Below are 21,767 nucleotides of genomic sequence, written 5' to 3'. Positions count from 1 at the left end.
AAGCCAGCCAAAAAGTCAGAAGTCATTTACAGTGTTCCCAATGTCAAGGTCTTCCCTTATACTCCATCAATTGCCTAAACTCCTTTAAGTTTTACTTTACCTCAAATATGGACCACAGCTTTTTTAACTGGATTTTTTTGGCCTTTATTTCCCACCATTTATCTTTACCACAACTGCAGCAGACAATGTTTATAGCTAATCAGTGTTCTTAGTTTCAGAAAATAGAATCCACTCTAATTAGGTAAATTAAAAGGGATTTCTTATGAGTTTACAGAGTTTCTTGGAGACCAGAATCAAGTGTGGATACTACACTGTCAGAAGCACCCAGCCATGAAAATGGTTGGGTAGAAATCTTGCTGCTGCTACTTCTGGTTCCACAAAATCCTAGACAGTAGCTGCAGGTAAACTAAAATATCCCAACAACCACGCACGTGTGAAAGGATTTCAATTTAAAATTGAACCAGAGGATATGAAATAGAGAATCTCACACATGCACCCTCAGAAGAATGGAAGGTAAGAACTGAGGGACTGATTTCCCCTAAATGCCTGATTTACAGAAGACAGAGACTTATCTCCTGATCCATGGATAGCCGCTAATCTGGCTGGACTTCCCCCCCCCCCCTTTACACTCCTTGCCCGTAAATACAGCCACCCCAAACCCTCAACAGACCCACCCATGGCTTGCTACATGATGCGTTTCTTGAATTGCAATTCCTCTGCTATTCCCAAATAAACTCAATTTCTGGTCCTTTGAACTTGCCTCAGTTTACCTCTTTATTTAGACCGACATATGCCAGAAGAGCTATCCAGGCTTTATCTCACAATATTCATTTCTCCAAAGTCTCGCACGAGTATGTCTGCTCAGCCAAAGCTACGTGACACAGGGAATCCTGGTGACAAGGAGGTCTGAGAAATGTAGCTTTTACTGCTGCAGGCCCAGTGTATCGGAGGCACACTACAATGGGGTGGCAGAGGTGTAGAGGAAGCCAGTCTATACTACTGGTCACAGTTGCTACCTGGTATCCATTTCACCCTTTTTCCTTCTTAATATAATTCTGATTTTGTTCAGATATGCACTACTCATGCACATAAACTGTATAACTCAAGAGATTCTACCCCCATTTTAAGTTCCAGGGGCAATTCATGATTAGTCTATGATAAATATGTTATGTCCTATGCCTTTATAGGCGATTGATTTATAAATTTAGGTTTAAACCAATAAGCAAAGGTGTTCCCCTGCTGGCTATTATCAGTTCAGAGGTAGGGAAGGGAGCTAAATTGTCATAATCAAACTTTCATGATTGTAAGAAGTTATGATTTCCTTTTGAATCATGAGCAAAGAAAACTTTGTCCCAGGTTGCCGCGGGGGCATCAAAATTAGTCTATATGGGGATCGAACCCGCGATCTCGGTGTTATTAGCAACACGTTCTAACCAACTGAGCTAACAGGCCAACATACGTGTTCAGTGGGTCTTCGTTAATATTTTTAATAGCGTTGACTTCGTGAAATTTCTTTACCACTAACAGGAATTTCATCAGTCGTATTTCCACCGGGCCCACTTTCGTTAAAAGAGAAAGTAAAGAAGAAAGCTCTGTCTTGGTCAAGAATGAACATTGTCTTTCAGGAAATCCTTTCTTGGAACCAATGCAAATTCTTTTGTAACAAGTACAAAAACCACTTGTAATGAAAATGGCAAATTGAAACATTCGATTGTAAAGACTTAGATGTATTTGCATCTTGGAGACCACAGTAAAGGATGATAGATGGGAAAAGAGTCTTCCAACCTGCAGACTCTTTGGGAATGAGAAGAATGAGTGCTTGGAAGGAATAGAGCAGTATTTTTAAAGAACAGCTAATTTAAAGCAATCCATCCATCCATCCCTGAGCAAAAATTAAAAGCTTCCTTCCACAAGGAAATAATGGAAATGTAATGCTTGTGATAAACAAAAGGCATATGACCTTGATAATGAGGCTAAGCTAGGAAAAAACTCATCGTGAAAAAGCTCTAAAATGAACCCAGGAAATAGTAATGAACAAAACTTTGCATGAACAAAAGAGGAACTAGATCTGAGGTGAGAAAAGTCAGCTGATTCTTAGGACAGGTAGAAAAGAATATACATTGAATTTGGGAATGAATGTAGTGTTGTAAGAATAAAATAGACCTGCTTTTTAAGGTTGATCCCAGAATTGCTATGCTATACTGCAGTTCTGGTTTTTCAATATTTACTATTTAGACATATGTACCAGGCACTACTTCCGTGCTTTAAATGAATTAACATATTTAAACATAACAACTAACTTATGAGGTGGGTATTATAATCATGCTCATTTTACAAATAACCGAGGACAGAATTTAGAGTCAGCATTCTGATCATTTAGCTCTAGAGAACTTCCTTTTAACTAAGTCACTAAACTGCTTCTTAAAATCATGTTCATCATTTTGTTGCTGGATTACTATATTCTGAGGACCCTCCTATTCAAATAACCAAATTCATAGCATCTTGATTTATACCCTAGGGTATTAATTGCTTCAATTTTCAATTAATATTAATCTCACCACTAATACTGAATATGTAACATGGACCTGAAAAGTCCTATCCCAGGTAAGGAACTCTGAGCATCAGCCATGTGCACTGCATTATTATGGCAGGGTAATTCTTTCTAGGAATTTTACTCTATTATTTAGTAATTCACTCCCTCTTCTTGGTTCCCCAATAAGGAAAGGAGGTATATTGAGAGCAAACACCCTAGAGATTGACTGATTTTTTTCTCCCTCTTTGTTTTTCTCTGAAGTTTTTTTTCTTTTTATATTATACAATTATATATAAAGGTTCGTTGTAGAAAATTTAGAAGGTGTGGCTAAGCAAAAAGAAGAAAATAAATATGGTCCATAAATTCCATCATCTGGAGGGAATTACTATTCAGCACATTTGTTGAATGTCCTTTAATATATGTGTATACACATTCTCCTTGAGTTTACACTTTTAAGGTTCTAAATATATATATATAATGTCAGACTTACAGAAGAAGTGCAAAAATAATACAAAGAACTCCTATATACTCTATATCCATTTTCAGCAATTGTTAACACATTTTCTACATTTGTTTGGTTTTTTGTTCTCTCTTCATATATACTCATTTTTTCCCCCGGAACCATTTGAGAGTTAGTTGCAGTGTATTTTTTTTAAAAAGAGATCATATTCATGCACACACTTTTTTTGTACTCTAATTTGTCAATTAGCTATATTTCCTTCATATCTTTTCATGAAGGACAATAAATTGCCATACTGAAAAGTGAGAGAGAGATCAATAAATATTTGTTGAAATTATATCTAATTTTCTTTGATTATTGAGCAGCTTGGGAGCCCATATTCAAACCTCTTTGAACATTATATGGCTTAAGAAAGTGCTTTTTTTCACATTATAAGAGAAGATTAAGGATATCATCTCCACCACCTCCTTCTTTGGGTTGGAAAAGCCTACACTTTGTACAATGGTTAAGAAGTTTGCAGAGTCAGTCAACTTCTGGCTGGCAGGACCAACTCATTTTAAAATAAACTCTGATTTGACAGTGTACAAAGTTGAAAGTGCAATTTGGGACATCCAATATATACTAAGAGAAAAATGCAAATGCAAAACAGTGAATAAATAATGATGCTATCTTTCGTGTGGAAAAACAAGAAAAAATAACAATCAATATACATGTTTACTTGTATATGCATAAAGAAAACCAATAAGGATAAATGAAAAATTAAGGACAGACTTTACCTATGGGAGGTGATGGTGAGAAGTGGGCTGGTGGAGGGTAAGAATGGAAGGGAAACTTTCCAATGTATCTATTTTTAGTTTCTGCTTTTTTAAACATGTGAATGTCTTATTTATGCAAGAAAAACAAAATTAAAAATGTTTAAAGTTATGTATACCTTTCATGTTGGTATAAATGTGCAGAGTGTATAAAACAAAGATCTTTTGTCACTTTTTCTACTTAAGTTTTGGACAATTTTTCTATTTTTAAATCTTGTTTTCTCTTAGAAGGAACTGGGGAGTACAGAATGACCCAGAGGGAGCAGTATGAAGAATGGGTGGTTTTACAATTTGTTTTCGGAGGAAGCAATCAAATAACCCAGTTTTTTCTCCAAGAAATAGTTTCCTTACAGGAAAACAAAACAAAATGAAATAAAGAATGGCCCTCTGTTGTACCTTTTACCTGCAGGTTTCTACTACTGTTGTGCTTTGTGAGTTGGAGAAGTGCCTGGAGCCTAGAAAAGGTACCAGGTCTTGGGCGGGGTTGGGGGGGGGGTCTGTTTACTCCGCCCAAGCAACGTTCTAGAACCCTTTAGCAAGGAAGTTAGAAGGAAACGTGATAGTCCTACTACGTTCAGACACTCTTCCTCTGTGCAGTATCTCTTTTGGGAGATAGAAAAGGTCAAAGAGGTTTGGCCCGTACGGGGATCGAACCCGCGACCTTGGCGTTATTAGCACCACGCTCTAACCAACTGAGCTAACCGGCCGGAGCAAGATTCATTTTCTTCAAATTACCAGCGATACTTAAACAGCATTGTCTTGCAGTTTACACTGGGAAGAGAGATGCTTCTTTGGCCGGGGAAATGGATGAGGAGGGAGGGAAAAGCTTCTTATTCTGTCTCAAAGAAGTGTCCTTCTTCCGGGAAAACTTAATCTTTCTCAAACATCGGATTCTGGCCCGAGAAGACTCAGGCCAACGTCCCCAGGCAGGGCTTCCTGAGACCGCGACGGGTGGATCACGGAACTGACCATTGAGCCGCCACAGACCTCGAAGGACTCGGCTCATGCGCGCGGGATCCAGATTCCTCTCTGCTCCTGGAGACCATTTCAGGCAGGTCAGCTTCTCTTGGAAGCCTCGGGACCCGGGAACCTGCACCCTGTAGCCACCTGGCCCCGGGGTCCTTCCGCGGTCACCGCGACCCTGAGTCTTCAGCTGCGCTTTCGGGCCTCCCTCTCCCGAAGGAGAGAGTCACGGCCTTGGTGCTGCAGTGCTGGTCATCGAACACTTGAACGGCTGGGGTCCGCGGGAGGGAAAGAACCTTGCGGATGGCTTCTCAAGAGCATCTGACCGGCCACGTCCTTGGGTAGAACCAAAGACAAGGGATGTCGAAGCCAGGACGTGTCAGGGGTCAGGTCAGTTATCTGGACCTGAGACGAACGTTGGGATCTGAAAGGGAAGGAGGAGCCGAGGCCCCAGTTGGGCAACTCAGTGGAAAGAGGCTGGAAACCTCCTTCGAGAGGCATAATTGAGAAATGCACCCTTTCCAGGACAAAGTGCACCCTGATCCACCTGAGGGCAGGTGTCAACCCAGGGAGGGGCCAGTAGAGCAGCTAATTCCTGAGTCACCCTCTGCTCTCTTTGCTGGGTTCTACTTCTTCCCTCCTTCCCACCACGACTGTTTCTGTTAAGTTAGGGGTAGTAGTATTTTTCAGAAGTTAATTGACCTGTGTACATTGTAAAAAGCCTTCTTCATGCTCTCTCCCGCCATTTATAAGTACATGTGTGCATATATATCTATAAATATTACATAGTTTCCTTTTGGATATGCACTGCTAGTATATAAAGTGTTTAGTATTTGGTATTCACAGGTTTTTTTCCCCCTAGAAATGAGAATCATATCCTTTGACTAGCTAAATTTGCCATTTATTTTCTAACTTTCCATTTCAATCCTTTGCTTTTAATATCATAAATGTAAATGATTCTTCTGGTTCTTTAGCACCTTTCAGTAAATTTGTACATCTTCCAAATCATCTTGCAGGTGTCTTCATTTGTTTTGTTCTGTGGTGAAAATTTTGAAAGTTTGTAGAGCAGAATATTATTAGTAGTATCTACCATTCTTGTTTTACTGGGGTACTTGGTATGGTTAAGTGATTTTTGAAAATCTGGGCCACATTCAGACTTACTTTGATAGTAGGCTACAGTCACTTGCTTTTGGTCATAGGTCAGTTCCCTGGAAAATAGACATTGAGATGGAGATTTGTGTGCAGGAGTTTTATTGGGAACACTCTTAGAATCAACAGCAATGAGAGGGTGAGGGAAGCAGGATTAGGAAGAGGCAGAAGTTGAACTTGCTGTTGTAACAGAGGCCTCAGCTGATCTCACTGGGATATCTGAACCTGAAATGGCCCTTCAGTAATGTTCTGAACTGAGGCTGGATTTGAGCTGCACCCAGGGGCAGGTATAACTTTGAGCAAGGTGCCTCTTTTCCCTTGAGGACAGTGCACAGAGACCAACCCAGTAGTAAGCCATCAGAAGTCAACATTCCTGAAGTGGAGAAATAAGTGCTGCCATCCCGAGGATGATTTGACAGGTGCAACACACACAGTTCTTTCAGCAACCATGTGTCAGACATGTGCTAATCTTTGACCAGTAACGCCTCAACACACTAACAGAGAAGACAGCAGGCGTGGTTTAAACAAAATGCTGGTTAATAGAAAGCCATTTCATTTTTTCTCTTGGGACAAAAGTCTTTGACCCCTGTTGCCAGAGTCTACAGTCTAGTGAATCTAGTGGTGTCCACGCTGGAACAATTTCCCAAGAGGAGATAGTCATCTTAATCTAGCCCCTGTATTTATTCTTCTAAAAGAACATTTTTTCCTTAGTTTTGACTGAGACAAGGTGTCTTTTTTTTAATCACCTGGTAAGCCAGTTACTAGACTCATTAGAGCAGAGATGTGTAAAATTGTTTTCAAATGATATGTAACCAGATATTACAGTGAGTGAGGCTCTGTGGCTTAGCTGGTTAAAGCGCCTGTCTAGTAAACAAGAGATCCTGGGTTCAAGTCCCAGCGGGGCCTACTCTTACCCTGCTGAGCTCCGGGTTTTTGCGATTTAACGTGATAGAAAATATTTTTCTCTAGGTGAGTAGAAACCAACTTGAATTGACACCAGATGAATCTACCAATAGTCAGGACTTAAGCTTTGCTTGGGCAAAATGGGGTACTTGTAGAAGAGGACAGAGGTAGAAGGTCGAATAATACCCGGAGAAGCATTCCCAATACACATACCAAGAGTAATTTAAGGATTCTGAATATTTGTCCGAATCATGATATTAGCAGTGGATAGGCAGCCTAGCCTAGCAGAGGTTTGCCCCTTTATCCAAGTGTTTGAATCAAGTGATGGAGATTCAACAGCTTTAAATACATGCCCTTTCAGATATCCTTTGGATTTGCCTGATTACTGAGAGGTTTAATTATTTTTGCAGACTCAAACACACTTGGAATAGAGTTGGCACTCAAGTTTTTTTTTTTTTTTTACAGTGGACCATTAAATGGCTAATGGCTTTTCTAATTTCAAGGTAATAAGTAGAAGTATTTATCAAGTACCTTTGAGGGACAATGGATAGTGCACTGAAGACAGAGACCCATGGTCAAAGGGGGTGAGTTTAAATCCTCTACCATTGAATCATTCTTGCTACTCACCATTTCTCCTAGTAAACCTACAATTTTCCCTTGCATTTTTGCTCTTAACTCTATTCTAAAGGAAGGTAAGGGGAAAAAATTAAAGAAAGGGCTAAAAAAACCTAATTTAAACTTTAAATTGAGTACTGTAATAGCTGTTTCTACTTTTTAAGTGATTCTGGACTCTAGGACATCACTGAAATTTTTGAAAAGAGAAGAATGTGATGTCATCTTAAGAGAAAAATGGTTAGTGACTAAACATATAAAGCATCTAACAAGAGTTTGGAGACAGATGAAAAAAGCATTTTGAGGTCTGAAGTCTTAGACTCTTCTCTAGACAGATTTTTACGTAAAAGTTCTGAAAAACACATCAAATCCTAAAAACAAATGTGTTTCTGTTTTATCTGCAGTTTCTTTTGGCATTCTAAGATATATCTTAAAATAATTTGTCAGACTCTACAAATGCCCACTCCCCCATACTTAGAAATGTGCACAGAATTCTACAAGCAATGATTGCACCCTAAGTACCTCCTTGCTTCTCACTGTCATGGGCCAACAGATTAATTACACCTTTGTTGAGCATCAGGTATGCAAATGTGTCAGAGGACTGACATTTTAAAGAACCCCTTAAAATGGAATTGAATCTAATCAGTAATATTCTGTACCTCCAGAAATGTTGACTACTTAATAGTACTAAATGATAAAACTATTGTTATTCTATAAAACAGCTTTAAACAAATCATGGACATTCACAATCGTGTCTTTGTTAAAAGGACTTCTCTCTAACTGAAATGTTATTTCATTCTTGACCTAAATTCTTCATTCAAACTTCCTCCCCCATTAAATGTGTCCTGGCTTGGGATCCTCAAATGGACAGCTCCACTTTTGTGCTCTCAATGTAGGCCTGACGTTGTCTTAGGCCAGCTGTGTGGTTCTTTCTTCTTCATGGCCAGGTATTCATTTCTCATGTTGGGCACTGGATAAAGTTTGGTGAACTGATTCGAACGGGAAGTCCCTTTAAAAGGTGGAAGGTAAGGCACGGTGATGATGGAAAATGTTGGGGGGAGAGAAATGATTAAGAAGTGTTTCCACTTGGTGCCCACACACTTAGGTGTGTGAAGTGAATATAATAACGACTACACTGTGGAAAACTACTTCCAAACATTGTTACTCTGCAGACTCAACTGAGATCTTCTGGATTCAACTGTCCTTGTTTCCTGTTATCATACTTTCTTTTCTGTGTGTACAATTCCACATAGGCAGCACACCAGACTTAGGAGTCTTGAACATCCACACATTGTTAAGTTTAAAGTTCTCTGAGCCTTGCACCTAAACCACGATCACACATGGAAAAATTGAAAGCACTTGGCACTCTCCAAGGCTGACATTTACATCTTGTCTCCGTTGTGGAGTCTCTGGAGCTGACCCTTCCTTGGCTGCCTGCCTGGAGCTGATCTTTCAAAATATCCATGTCTGAAACAGGTCTCTCCCTAATATCAAACTCATATTTCCATTGCCACCTGCATTTCACGTGAGTACCACTAGCACAGTACACCATGAGCTCAACTGATCATCAATCCCACTGGAAATCTGTGGTTAAACTTGACTCCTCCCACTGCCTTACCCGACCAATCAAATTATCTCAAAGTCTTCCTGATTTTACCTTCAGCATACGTGAGATGTTCTTCCCTTCTGTTCATCTGTTGGCTCCTATTTGGATCTTCAATATCTCTTCTTCACCACAATCTACAACAGCCTCTTCCTGTTCTCCCTGTCTCCAAGACTGGCCATCTAAAGCCATTCTCAACACAGCAGACCAAAATCTCTGGCTTAAAATACAAAACATCATTTCCTCCTTAAAATTTCCCAATCTTAAACCTTTCTTCTTTTTCTAATATATGCATTTAAACCTATATATCTCCCTCTAAGCACTGCTTAGTTGCATGCTGTATTTCCATTCTTTCAGTTCAAAGTATTTTCTAGTTTCCATTGTACTTATACTTCGTTTAGAAGTGTAATGCTTGCTTCCCAGTATTAGAATTTTCTAATTATCTTTTTGTTGTTGACTTCTAGTTTAATTCTGTTATTGTCAGAAAACATTTAAAAAATAGTTTTAGTCCTTTAAAATTTATTGAGACTTGTTTGATGGCACTTGTTTTGGTGAATTTTTAATATGCACTTTTAATATGCACTTTTTAATTTTTAATATGCACTTTTTAATATGCACTTTTCATATTTTAATATGAAAATAATGTGAATTCTGCAGTAGTTGGGTGTAGTCTAAATGTCTATTAGGTCAAGTTGATTGGTTACTAGCTATGGTTCGTCTTCTCTATCCCTACTTACTTCCCCTTTTCTGTCAGTTTCTCATCAGCTGCTCAAAGTGGTCTTTAAAATCACCAACCATGATTGTGCTTATTGTAGTTCTTGTTTTAGTTTTCTCAGTTTTGCTTCATATAAGAATTAATATGTCTTCTTGCTGATTTTATCATTATGAAATGTTCCTCTTTATCTTTGGTATGAATTTTTACTTTGATGTCTACTCTGTCTCATATTGTATACCCACACCAGCTTTCTATTGGTTGATGTTTTCATAGTTTATCTTTCCCCGTCACTTTACTTTCAATCTGTTGTCTTATTTTTCAAGTGTACCTCTTGTAAGCAGGACACAGAGGGCTCTTGTTTTTCTTTGTTTTATTTTACTATTTAGCCTGCCAATTTCTGCCTTTTAATTGTTTATTCCATTTACATTAAATGCAATTATTTATATTTGGGTTTAAGTTGGTCATCATAATTTGTTTTCCATTTGTCCTACTTGTTCTCTGTTTCTCCTTTTCTACCTTTCTTTGAATTAATATTTGTTATTCCATTTAATCTTTGTTTAATCTAACATGTAGTATCGTTTCTCTCCAGCTTCTTTTAAGATGTTTTTATCTTTGTTTTTCAAGAATTTCAACATAATTTGGCTAGTTATAGTTTTCTTTATGTTTATCTTGGTTGTTATTTGCTGAGCTTATTGAATCAATGAGTTGTTGTCACATTTTTTCCCCATTGAGCTATAAGTACCCTTAAAATTAGAGCATTTTAATGTATGTAAATTACACTTTGATTTAAAAAAACACAAAACCCTTCAGTGATAACGTCTATACTCCAAGAATTAAAGGTTAGTCTCCAATCTCTCATCATATTCGGATTGAAATCTACCTTCCCCTCTTTGGAAGGCACATCCCTCTTCCCTCTGATCTGGCTCATATATTTCCATTTAGTCTCATTTCTTTCCATGCCTTGCTTCAAATTCTTGGATTCCCACCCTCGCTCCACTCCACGAACTATTCCCACTTCATTCAGTTCTCAGTAACAAAATTCCCTTTCTACCTCTCTACAACCACCATACTTCTTTTCATCTATGAAGTCTTAGATTTGGTGTCATTTTCTCTGGGAAACCTTCAAGGGCATTCCAGTTTTTTGGCTGTTCGAACAGGCTTCTTCTGAACATTGTGGTAGATATAGTTGGTAAACGCATTTCTATTCATGTATAATATCGTTGATCTCAAAAAATGGAAAAATTTCAGAGACCTAGGGCATCAAGGAGTACCTTCAGCTGTTTTTATTCCGTGTCCGGTTTCCGTAGTGTAGTGGTTATCACGTTCGCCTAACACGCGAAAGGTCCCCGGTTCGAAACCGGGCGGAAACAGGTCTGGGTTTCACTACTCTTACTTCTGAGTTGTTTCCCATTTCAGCACGAAACCCGTATTTCCTTTTGGTGGTGCCAGACTTCAAAACATACACAGACATTTGCGCTTCTTTTGAGGTCCAGGGGTTTAAAATGAAAAGCCGTCCCGACGCCACCTGCGCTGAAGCCCGGGTCTCCCCGCCTCCCCTCCCGCGCAGGTCGCGGGCCGCTCTTTCTCCTCCTGCGCTCGGCGTCCTCTGGCTGGAAGGGCCGAGAGGCCCGAATGGTGTCGACCCGAGGAGACACCCGCTGCACAAGACCCCGCCTGCGCTGCGCGGGAGACACTGGCTCCCTTGGACGTGTGGGTTTTCTGCAAAGTGACTTTCTCCTGAACTTCAGAGGAAGAAAAGTGCTCCACTTCGAAACTGAGCAGCGACCGCCCAACTGTCCAGTTATGCTTATTCCTGTTAGTACCATCCAGTAGTTCCAAAAGTCATCAGGCGTAGATGGGGAATAAGAGTTGTGGGGAGGGGTAGGGGTCGGGGGTTGAATAAGAGAAGATCCCTGCCCTCAAGAACCCCCTGGGTATCTGTACTGGAGAAAGGCGACTCTTGCCTGCATTTTCGGGACCGCCCCTTCCCCTCCGTTCCCACCACCCCAGGAAGATCCTCTGGGTCTGCTTCTCGGTGGGATTGATCTTAGGCTATTCAACTCCAGTGGGTGTCCCCCCGCAGGGGGAAATGCCGGATCCGCCCCCTCCCCCCACTCCACCCCCAGGCTCAGGGCGGACTCGGGGCCTTCGCTTGTCGTTGATTCCTTTTCTTCAGCGGAATCAACGCAACGTTCTCCTAAAACTCAGCATCTGGCATCCAGCTCAGGCGGAGACCGTCCCGGATGAAAGGAAGGATCCTGACCATTTCTGAAATCAGTTAGGTATTCGGGCAGTTTGAGGGATTTCCCGGAAATAAGAAAGGGTTGAGAAGTTTGGTGACTTGCTTGTGTGTATTTCATGATATATTTTGCTAAAAACCATTAAGGAGGACAGTTTTTCTTTTGGAATGGACATAACGCAGGAACGAAGGTGCTTCCGCTTTCCTGACCCACCTTCAGGGTAATTATTTCGTCTTGCAAGCGTTCAACTCAGTTAACATCCGTGCCTTCACGAAGTGACCACACGGGGGCGACAGAGACTGAGATCTCCGAATGGGAAGCAGGGGCTCCGAATTTGCCCCTACCAGCCCCTAGGAGGGTTCTCACGATCCTTCTGAGGTGAATTCTTTCAAACTTATTGGGGGAATTTAACTGGTTTTTCCTTCGAGGTTAAGTCACACCAGATCTTATATTCTGGATATTTTGTCTAGATAAAGGCAAGAGGAGGCAGAAACAAGCATTTTAAGAGTCTGAACCACACTACGCGTTGTAGATGTCATATTATACAACACATTACGTATAACTGCCCCAAATACCAACTCTTAAGTACTTCTCCACCCTCATGTTACAGCTCACTGTCTCTTGCAGTCTGTGTTCCATACTCATGGGCCTTCAGGTAATCAGTCTCTTTGCACATGATGTCCCCTTTAGCTGAAGAGCTTTGTGCTTGCCTCCTTGCTTAGTTATCTCTTGCTCATGCTTAGATCTCAGCTGGATTATTACTTTTTCAGGGAGGTCTTCCTTAAAATCCCTAAGTGAACGTCCTGTATTACTCATAGTATCATGTATTCTCTTTCCCTGCACATTTTACATTTATCAGTGTGGTAACTTGCTTAATGTCTGTTTCTCTCACTGAAATGTAGTAAATTGCATGAAGGTAAGAGCAGTGTCTGGTTTTGCTCATCAATGAATCCACACTGCCTTGCATATACCTGATACAAAATAGACACTCAGTAGATACTGGTGTTAAGTTTGAACCCTTACCATGATTCTCTGAGGAAGGTATTCTTTTCCTAATTTCACTGCAAGACTCAGTATCTCAGTAATTTGAGATACTGAGTCTTGCAGTGATCGCCTATCTGGCCTAAGTGTGGAGCTACTGTGTGTGTTATGACTCAAACATGAGGACACCTGGCTCCATATTACCTGTTCATTCCTTAATATCCATTGGAAGTGGGTATATTTTCTTCAAAGTCGCAAAGCTCTGATCTTTGCACCTGCCGTGTGTAAGGGAGGAAAAACTTTTTCCCTTCCCTCTTAGGTCTGTAGCTGGGACCTATGAATTAAACTGACAAAGGACAGACTACTAAAAGAAAACATTTACAAATTTTATTGATGTTAATATTTTAATTTTAATTTTACATGCACAGAGACTTCCCAGAAAAGAAGTGAAAACCCAAAGAAGCAGTTAGACTCAAAAGATTTTATACTGTTTTAACAAAGGGCAATAAGTTATAGAGAAGTAGAGACAGAGAAAAGAGGGGTTTGGGCTCCCAAAGGCAGTAATCTGGGAAGGTAAATACATGGGGAAACTAATAGAAGATAAGGGTTATTTTAGTAAGGCTTGTGTGTGCAGACTCATCTTGGTGTTGACTTTCCATCTCTGGTGATAAGGGTTGTTCTCCTCCTTCTGGTATGGGGGATGGGGAGGGGAACATCTTCACAAAGGGAAATTTACCCCCTGCTTTTAGACAGAGAGGAAGAGGACTGAGAGTCCTTCCTGTGTTTGCTTTTTCTCCGTTGCCTTCAAAACCATCCTTATGCCAAAGTGGCATATTTTGGGGTGGCATATTCTGATTCCCTTCCCATGTTATGTTGTTGAAACTAAAAATGGAAAAGAAAGAGCTAGAACAGTAGTAATAGCTACCATTTGTTACCAGCTATTAAATCAAGTAGTTATTGATTTTTCATATATAAACTAACAAGCAAGCCTAAGGGGGTAGGTGCCGTTGTTATTGACAATCATTTACTTGTTTTATAGATGCAGACGTGGAGGAATGCTCAAGATCACCAAGTTGTAAAATTTGGAGCCAGTATTTGCATCCATGAGTGACTGGGGCTGAAGTGTTCCACATTATTGCAGTTTTCTAGAAGGAGGGGCCTACAAGAAAGACATGGATATTAAGATGGTGATACTGAGCATAGAATATGAAAGTGGTTTTACCAGATTAGGGAGAAGGCAGAGAAAGCCAGATATGAAGAGTCTCAGAGGACATGGAGAGTAACCAGAGATAACTGTCACAAATATTATGCTTGTTATTGGTATTGCTCCCCTGGAGGAAATGGGGAAATGCATATTTCAGAGCAAAAGGAGACTTGAATTTTTTCATTTAAGCAAATGGGTATGAACAATGGTCCTGATGTTGAGGTAGTGTTCCCTAAGACAAACTATATAGATTGCTACCTTTGAATGTGAGCATCAGAAAAGTTCTAGTCAAATACATGGTTCTTGTGGAGGAAGCTGTTTGTTTTGAACCATCCCAACCTCTATAGTTCTTCCTCTTTCCCCAAGTCAGCCAACACTGCGTCCCTATCCTCCCCCCTCAACTTGATCCCTAACCCTTAAGGCATCTCTGGAAGAGCAGAAATATCTTTAGGAAGGAAGTCTGAATGCTGGGTTTCAGTCTTGGTTTCATTATGTTGTGATCCTGGGAAACTTAATAACCTCTCTGCATCTCATTTCCTCATCTGCAAAATGGGATATTAAAACCCATTGCGTTCATTTTCAGCAAATATTTATTGAATGTCATCCATTCAATAAATGTACCAGACATTCCTCTAGGTACTGGGAGTCTAGCAGTAAAGAGACAAAAATCTCTGCCCTCATTGGAGTTTGCACTCTCATAGAGGAGACAGAAAATACACAAAATAAACAAGCTAGTTTTAAAGTATGTCAAATGATCATAAGTGATATGGAAAAAAATAAAGAACGGGGAGGAGAAGCATTGGAATGAGGGGAGGAGAAGCATTGGAATGAGGGGAGTTTATACTTATGGCCGTGTTTCACTGATAAGGTGATATTTGAGAAAAGACCTGAAGTAGATAAGGGGCTGAGTCATACATATATCAAAGCAAGAGTATTACCAGCAGGGGGAACAGTCAGTGCAAAGGCCCTGAAACAGCAATGTGCCTGATATATACAATGTAAAACAAGAAGGTCAGTAGTAACGACAGCAGAGTAGGCAAGAAGGAGTATAACCAGAGAAATGAGATCACAGACAATCCAGTAGGCCCAGTGAGGACTTTGGCATTTACTCTGATGAAATGAGGAGTTGCCGGTTCAGTTTTGAGCAAAGCTGTGCCATAAAGTGTTTTAGGTTCACAAATATCTCTCAGACTGCTTTTCATAGAATTTTTTGTAGGGATGAAAAAGGTGGAAGAAGGGAAACCTATTAAGAGATTTGTGCAATATTCCATGTTAGGGATGAAGGTTTCTTGGAGCAGGGCTGTAGCAGTTGGGGTGGTGAGAAGTTTTTCAGATCTAGATACATTTTGTAGGTAGAACAAGACAATTCCCCCACATCCGTGGAATGAAAGAAAAATTGAAGTATTAAAAAATGTTGCCAAGATTTTTTTTTTGCCTAAATATCTGAAAAGTCGAAATCGCCACTGAGTGAAATAAGCAAGCCTGGAGTTGGAGAAGGTTTTCTTGGGGACACCTAGAAGTCCGTGGTCCTATCCCTTCTTCCACCTTGCATGGCAACAATGCATACTTGTCTTTAGTCTGATGAAAGGAGTCGCTGTCCCCGAGCTGTGATGGCCGAGTGGTTAAGGCGTTGGACTCGAAATCCAATGGGGATTCCCCGCGCAGGTTCAAACCCTGTTCACAGCGTCCTCGTTTTCGATGTGGCTTCCGCAAAATGTACTGTTGTGCCAACTAGCCTCACAGAAATCCCTCAGGCTGCAGTTCCGATTTAGAACCCAAGTTTTTAAAGAGGTTTAAAGAGCGTGGGCGGCAGCCAGATTTCATTCCCTTTCATTGTGAGCCTCCTGAGCCCAGCCTCCCCACTGTCCTCACCGGGCTTAGAGCGCGCTCGAAAGTACTGGCTGCGTTGAAATAAAGTTGTTAAATCTGTTAAGAGAGATTACAGCAGCAAAGTGTACAGAGGAGACGTTGGAATTTGGGGAAATCATTTCTCTTTGTGATTATAGAGAGCCGCAGCTTCTTTAAAGCATTCCCAGGCAGCAATCTTCAGTGTCTGTCCTGATATTAGCGGCTGCTGGTGAGAGCCATAAAAATTTAAGATAATATTCCATCATATTTGCTACGCACTCTTTAAGACAAGCGTTTTATACAAACCAGGAAATTGAGGCACAGAGAGGATATATTACATTTTAACTTCTGACTTTGCCTTGAATTTCAAAAATCTGGTCTCCTTCTTAACGTAGTAAACCACTCTTAGAGTACTTTTGCATTTTCAGCTATTTTGCCTACTTTGAACAGCTAAGTACATTTTTAAGCCAATTCCATTCTGTTTTCTAAGTTTCTTTGTCAAATGAAATTCTTAAAATATATATTTCTGTTGAATTCTTGTCTCCTTATTGCGTTTTGAGGGCAGATGAATATTCTGAGGGAAAAAAAAGAAGGAATGAAGAGCTCAAAACTAGGCAGTAATATAAGCTGGGTAAGAAAGGATGTGAAATAGAGTGAGGAAAAGTGAACAGATAACTGAGTCCATAGAGATTTGTTCAAGCAACGAGAGCAGCTGCATACTAAGCACCAAACAAGTTTTCAACGCATAGTCAGAGAATAAGTGAAGATTAACCATTGTTTTCAAAGAAAACATTTTATGTAAATCTATGTTATGCAACCAAAGCACAAAAGAAATCATGCTTTCCCAAAGTCCATACAGTCTCTGGTTTTAATCTCTTACTCAATTAAAAAAAAAAAAAAAAACAATCATTCTTTCGGCTGGCATAAACTGTGGATAGTAATGAAGATATGAACATGAGAACAACTGTCCAGCAGGGGCCAGTGGCGCAATGGATAACGCGTCTGACTACGGATCAGAAGATTCTAGGTTCGACTCCTGGCTGGCTCGGCAAGCTTGGTTTTTCCTTCATCTTCCTAGGTACTTTTTTCAAAAGGATACTGAAACAATTTTTAAAGTCTTTCGAATGTATTTTCGTGGAAGTGATCCTTCACCTTCTGTCAGTTGAGTCTGAAAGAGACTTCAGAAGCATCTGAAGACCATCCTGAAAATTTTCTTCCTTTCATCACTTCTTGAACTTGAGAAAAGAGATTGGCTGAAAAAGACCACTGGAAGGGTGGGGGGCGGTGGGTTAAATCAAACTTTAAAGAAAAATAAACGAAAAAAATTTCCTGGCAGTATCTTCTCCATCAATATTTTTTCCCATTGGGAAGAGTCCTCACTCACAGAGGACTACCCTGCACAGCTCTTTCCTCGCATGGCTACTAGCAAAAAGAAAAGGGACATCTCCTGGGGAAAGGTTGGGTCAAGAAAGGTTCGGCTCTTGGGGACGCGGGATGCGAGAGGCTCCTTGCCTCACTCAGTTGGGCCCATTAGGGTTCAGTTCTGAAGCCCGGCGGATGCCGCTCTTCCCCCTCCCTCACCAGTCAGAACCGACCATCTTCTGGAAGTAGGCAGGAGCTGGGAAACCGGACCTCAGTGGACAGAAGAACCAAGAGGAGTGCCCTCCCCATTATTTTTTTAAAGTAAACACCCCAGGAGAAGATGAGCGTGTAAGGAAGACGTGGGAAGGCAGCTTTGGAGCGGCCTCTCCAAAGAACAGACCTACCTCTTTTCTCTGTGTGGAGACAGAACAGAGAGGCTGGGGGGAAATCACTGCCAAGGCGGGAGGGTGGGTGGGGGGTGGGGAGGATTCCTCAAACTAAACCAAAAGAGCATCTTAATATGTGGCTCGATTTCCGAAGGTGTAGCTTGTATCCTCGCTCTGCACCGCAGGTAAATTTATCGAAGTTGCCGACGTGCGCTATGAGGAGCCCTTGAGGCTGAAACGAAAGGAACCACCAAACGCGCTACCTCCGGGGGCCCAAGTCTGTTGGGCTGTGAACGGATTGAAAGGAGAACTGGCGTCTTACAGCTTCGTATTCCGTTCCCAGCTCTTTACTGCTAAAGGGAGAGAAGATCTTCCGTGAAAGCCAAGGGGCAACCTCACGTGGAGCGGGCATTTACCTTGGAAACTGCCTGGGATAAGGAAAGAGAACGAAGCACAGACGTTACGGGAACACACCCCGGGTCTTGCTGCTACTAGGACCACGCTCTAAACAACTCGGTCACTGGCCACCCTGAGCTTGCTTCCTTTTCTCGATTGAAACTCGTTTAAAGCGCCAAAATAATACTGTCTCCTGAAGGTTCACAAAAACTAAGCAGGCACATTTCGTAACTCTTTTTAACCTTAATCCTTCCCTAAAACACAACCGTCTCGTTCCCACACTACTCCTTCAATTTTCTTCAATAAACTTGAACTTTTAAAGTTACTTTTATTTTGAAAAACTACAACCACCAAGGCGAAACGAAAATACATAGCCTTCTTGTTTTACAAAGGAGACAATATCTGAACTTCCGGTTCTGAGCAGCGGCGTTTCGGAGTTAATACGTACTGTGGATTCTAAGTGCCTACTCGGCAGGCACCAGAAGGTCAAAACCACACCTCGACTGGCCGCTACGGGAATCAAACCCGCGCTCTTGGTGTTATTAGCACCACGGCCTAACCAACTGAACTAACCTGCTACTCTGAAAGTTACTCTCTTTCAAGAAAGTAAATTCGTTTACATTTTTTGTGTTTGAAAAATAAAAGGAACTTCTTTTCCCCCGCTCCCTCAAACCACATTCATAGACTTTCTTGGGGAAACTACACTATTTCAATTCTTCTTTCTTATTTGGACTAGAAAATCCACGGAGAAATTTTCGTGCAGAGGCTGTCTAGTTTATTTGTGGAGAAAGCACTGTTACGAGATTTTCAATCGTGAATGAAGGGAGCCTCCGGTTTTTAGAAGCCTGTCCCTACTGGATCACAAATTGCAAAAGTCTCTTTAATGACTTGCAACTTAGTGACCTAATTTTTTCAAGTCGGTATTAAAATTTTCACCCAACTGTGCATTCTCTGTAACACTCAAGTTCCATTTTGAGAAGCAGAGGATCCAAGCACTAGGTCGGAGAAGATAGAACAAGTGAGATGTGCTCTTTGGTCCTTGGTGAGGCTATAGTTTTTATCATTTGAAGTTGAAGGAATCTCCTGCAGCCTCGGGAAGTGTCCCTTTACATTTCCTGAGGTTGTATCATTTCTTTTCTACTTTTCGAACTTTCATGCTGACTGACCCCTAGTTAAATTTTCAACGAATATATTAATTTAAAGCTAAATGAATCAGCAAGTGATGATTTTGTTTAATTTTAGGCCGACTCTGGCGCAAGAGAGAAGTGTGGGTTTCTAGTGGTAAATTTTCAACCGTTACGGGCTCAAGTTCCGCCAGTCTTCTAAGTTTTATTCCTCTAGTCTTCAAGGGCTCTTGTCTTGGGTTTCAAGAGCTAAGACTTCCAGGTGCTCAAAAATCACAGAAAAGAAATCTATCTGACACCTCTTCTGCAGTCACACGTCCTCTGTACTTGTCAAAATCAACCACATTCTGGCTTTTGAAGATCCTTGTACATCCCACAATTTGTGTATAGATCCCTGATGTTCACATAGAAAGACTTCGCGAAGGAATGAGCTTGTTTTAGTAATTTGAACACTGAAAGAATTACTGTAAATAAGTGGAGAACTGAAAGTGCTTATGCCCTGCTTCTTACAGATGCCTTTAATAACATCTAGGTGCAAACTAAATAAAGCACTAAGTTTTGGGGGGTATTTTGGGGTTTGTTTTTGTTTTTGTTTTTTGTTTTTTTCTTTACCGCAAGGAATTACTTGAAGCTGTGGAAGAATTTATGCATATGGGCATAGAATTGCGTTTTGCCATGGAAATTAAGGGTAAATGTTTGTAACTCCTCACTGTATAAATGACACTATGGACAATATATTTGAAGGTGACGGACATTTGGTATTAGGTCAGTATCTCCTAGTTCACATTACAAAACGGTGACAAAGAATTGCCGAAACCCGGGATTGAACCAGGGACCTTTAGATCTTCAGTGTAACGCTCTCCCAACTGAGCTATTTCGGCGACCCAGTGGCTAATTTTCTCTCAGCTACTCCCTTTAAATAGTCTTTTCTTAACAACCTCTTCCATTTCAGAAAGAAAAAAAAAATTTTTGCCTTGTTTTCTGAAAATGTAACGTATTTCCCATTTCAAAAATAATTGTACCAACCAAAACTCAGACAATAGAGAAACATACTCAAAGTTTCCTGAGTATGATAGGAAGAACAAAAAAACAGTGATAAAAGAAAATTTATGTATTGTTCTTAAGGATACGAATTGGATAGCTATAGGGTTGTGGTGATTCAGAGCTTCCTGTTGGAATGGTAAGCTTCCTAGATACATAAGACAACATCATTTGGGATCATTTCTAGCTTGACGCTTAAATATCTTTTACTCTTTCAGTCATTTTTTATTCCTTTCTATTCTATTAAGGTATAAGTTATATACAGTAAAGCACCCACATCTTAATTGTACAGCGTGTTGAGTTTTACAAGTTTACACCCCTTTGTCACCATGCACGCTCCCTCCTGCTCCCTCTGATTTGATACCCTCCCAAAGTAAGCCACTGTTCTGAACTCTTTCACTATATCTACTGTCATTTGTTTTTAAACTTCTACATTGAATCAGGTAGACTCCACATTCTTATGTCTGGCTTCTTTCACTCAATATTGTCTTTGAGATTCATCTATGTTTTCTAAAGTAGTTAAAAGCAGTTTGTTCCTATTTATCGACTTCCATTTTATGGATATACTACAATTTACCCATTCTAAAGTCGATGGACATTTGGTTTTCAATTTAGGGTTATTATAAAAAGCACTGAACCTTCTTGTGCATGGTTTTAGGTGAACATAATCACTGATTTATTAGATAGATACATAGATACATAGGTGGAATTGCTGGTCTATAGGATATATGTATGTTTAACTTTATTAGGTGCTGCTAAACTGTTTTCCAAAATGCACGTACCAGTTCTCACTACTGAAAACAATGTAAGAGGCTTCTGGTTGCTTCACAGCCTAGCCACTACTGGGTATTGTCATTTTAATTTTAGCTACTCAGGCCAGGATGTTGTGATAGGTCTTTGTGATTTTGACTTGCATTTTTGATGACTATGATATTTTGCATCTTCCCATATGTTTTCCCCATTTAAAAAATTGGGTTGATTTCCAGTTTTTAAAAAATTGATTTGTAGTTCATTACGTATTGTGAATACAAGTCCTTTGTCAGATATGTGTTGCAAATATCTTCTAATTTGTGGCACACCTTTAGTTCTCCTAATTTTGTATTTTTAACTTTTCAGTTTTAATGAAGTCCAACTGGACTTTTAATGAAGTCCAATCTTTACAGTTAGTGCTTTTTTGCAGCCTAGTTCAGAAATGTTTGCCTACACTAAAGTCATGAAGCTATTCTATGTTTTCTTCTAGAAGTTTAAGTATTTTACTTTTAACATTTAAGTTGATATTCCATTTTCAATTTATGTATGGTGTGAGATAAGGATTGAAATCATTTTCTTTACTATATGATTTCAATTGACCCAGCATTATTTATTGAAAAGTCAATCTTTTCCCCACTGAATTACAATGTCTCCTTGTCATCAAACAGGGAACTGCATATGTGTT

General features: G+C 40.2%; 6 non-coding genes across 6 annotated transcripts; 4 read left to right on the top strand and 2 right to left on the bottom strand.

Moving 5' to 3' along the window:
- Nucleotides 1-4,438: 4,438 nt before the first annotated feature.
- TRNAI-AAU lies at nucleotides 4,439-4,512 on the bottom strand. Its single transcript has one exon. It is a non-coding gene; the product is annotated as a tRNA-Ile (tRNA).
- Nucleotides 4,513-6,749: 2,237 nt separating this feature from the next.
- Nucleotides 6,750-6,823, top strand: TRNAT-AGU. The gene has a single exon. It is a non-coding gene; the product is annotated as a tRNA-Thr (tRNA).
- Nucleotides 6,824-11,047: 4,224 nt separating this feature from the next.
- On the top strand, nucleotides 11,048-11,120 carry TRNAV-AAC. The gene has a single exon. It is a non-coding gene; the product is annotated as a tRNA-Val (tRNA).
- A 4,659-nt stretch (nucleotides 11,121-15,779) lies between these two features.
- TRNAS-CGA lies at nucleotides 15,780-15,861 on the top strand. Its single transcript has one exon. It is a non-coding gene; the product is annotated as a tRNA-Ser (tRNA).
- Nucleotides 15,862-16,998: 1,137 nt separating this feature from the next.
- On the top strand, nucleotides 16,999-17,071 carry TRNAR-ACG. The gene has a single exon. It is a non-coding gene; the product is annotated as a tRNA-Arg (tRNA).
- Nucleotides 17,072-20,099: 3,028 nt separating this feature from the next.
- On the bottom strand, nucleotides 20,100-20,172 carry TRNAF-GAA. Its single transcript has one exon. It is a non-coding gene; the product is annotated as a tRNA-Phe (tRNA).
- Between the last annotated feature and the right edge of the window lie 1,595 nt (nucleotides 20,173-21,767).

This window comes from Balaenoptera musculus, chromosome 11, assembly GCF_009873245.2.
Source record: "Balaenoptera musculus isolate JJ_BM4_2016_0621 chromosome 11, mBalMus1.pri.v3, whole genome shotgun sequence".
Taxonomy (NCBI): domain Eukaryota; kingdom Metazoa; phylum Chordata; class Mammalia; order Artiodactyla; family Balaenopteridae; genus Balaenoptera; species Balaenoptera musculus.
Note: the sequence above shows the minus strand (reverse complement) of the source record. Positions and strands in the feature narration are given on the sequence as shown.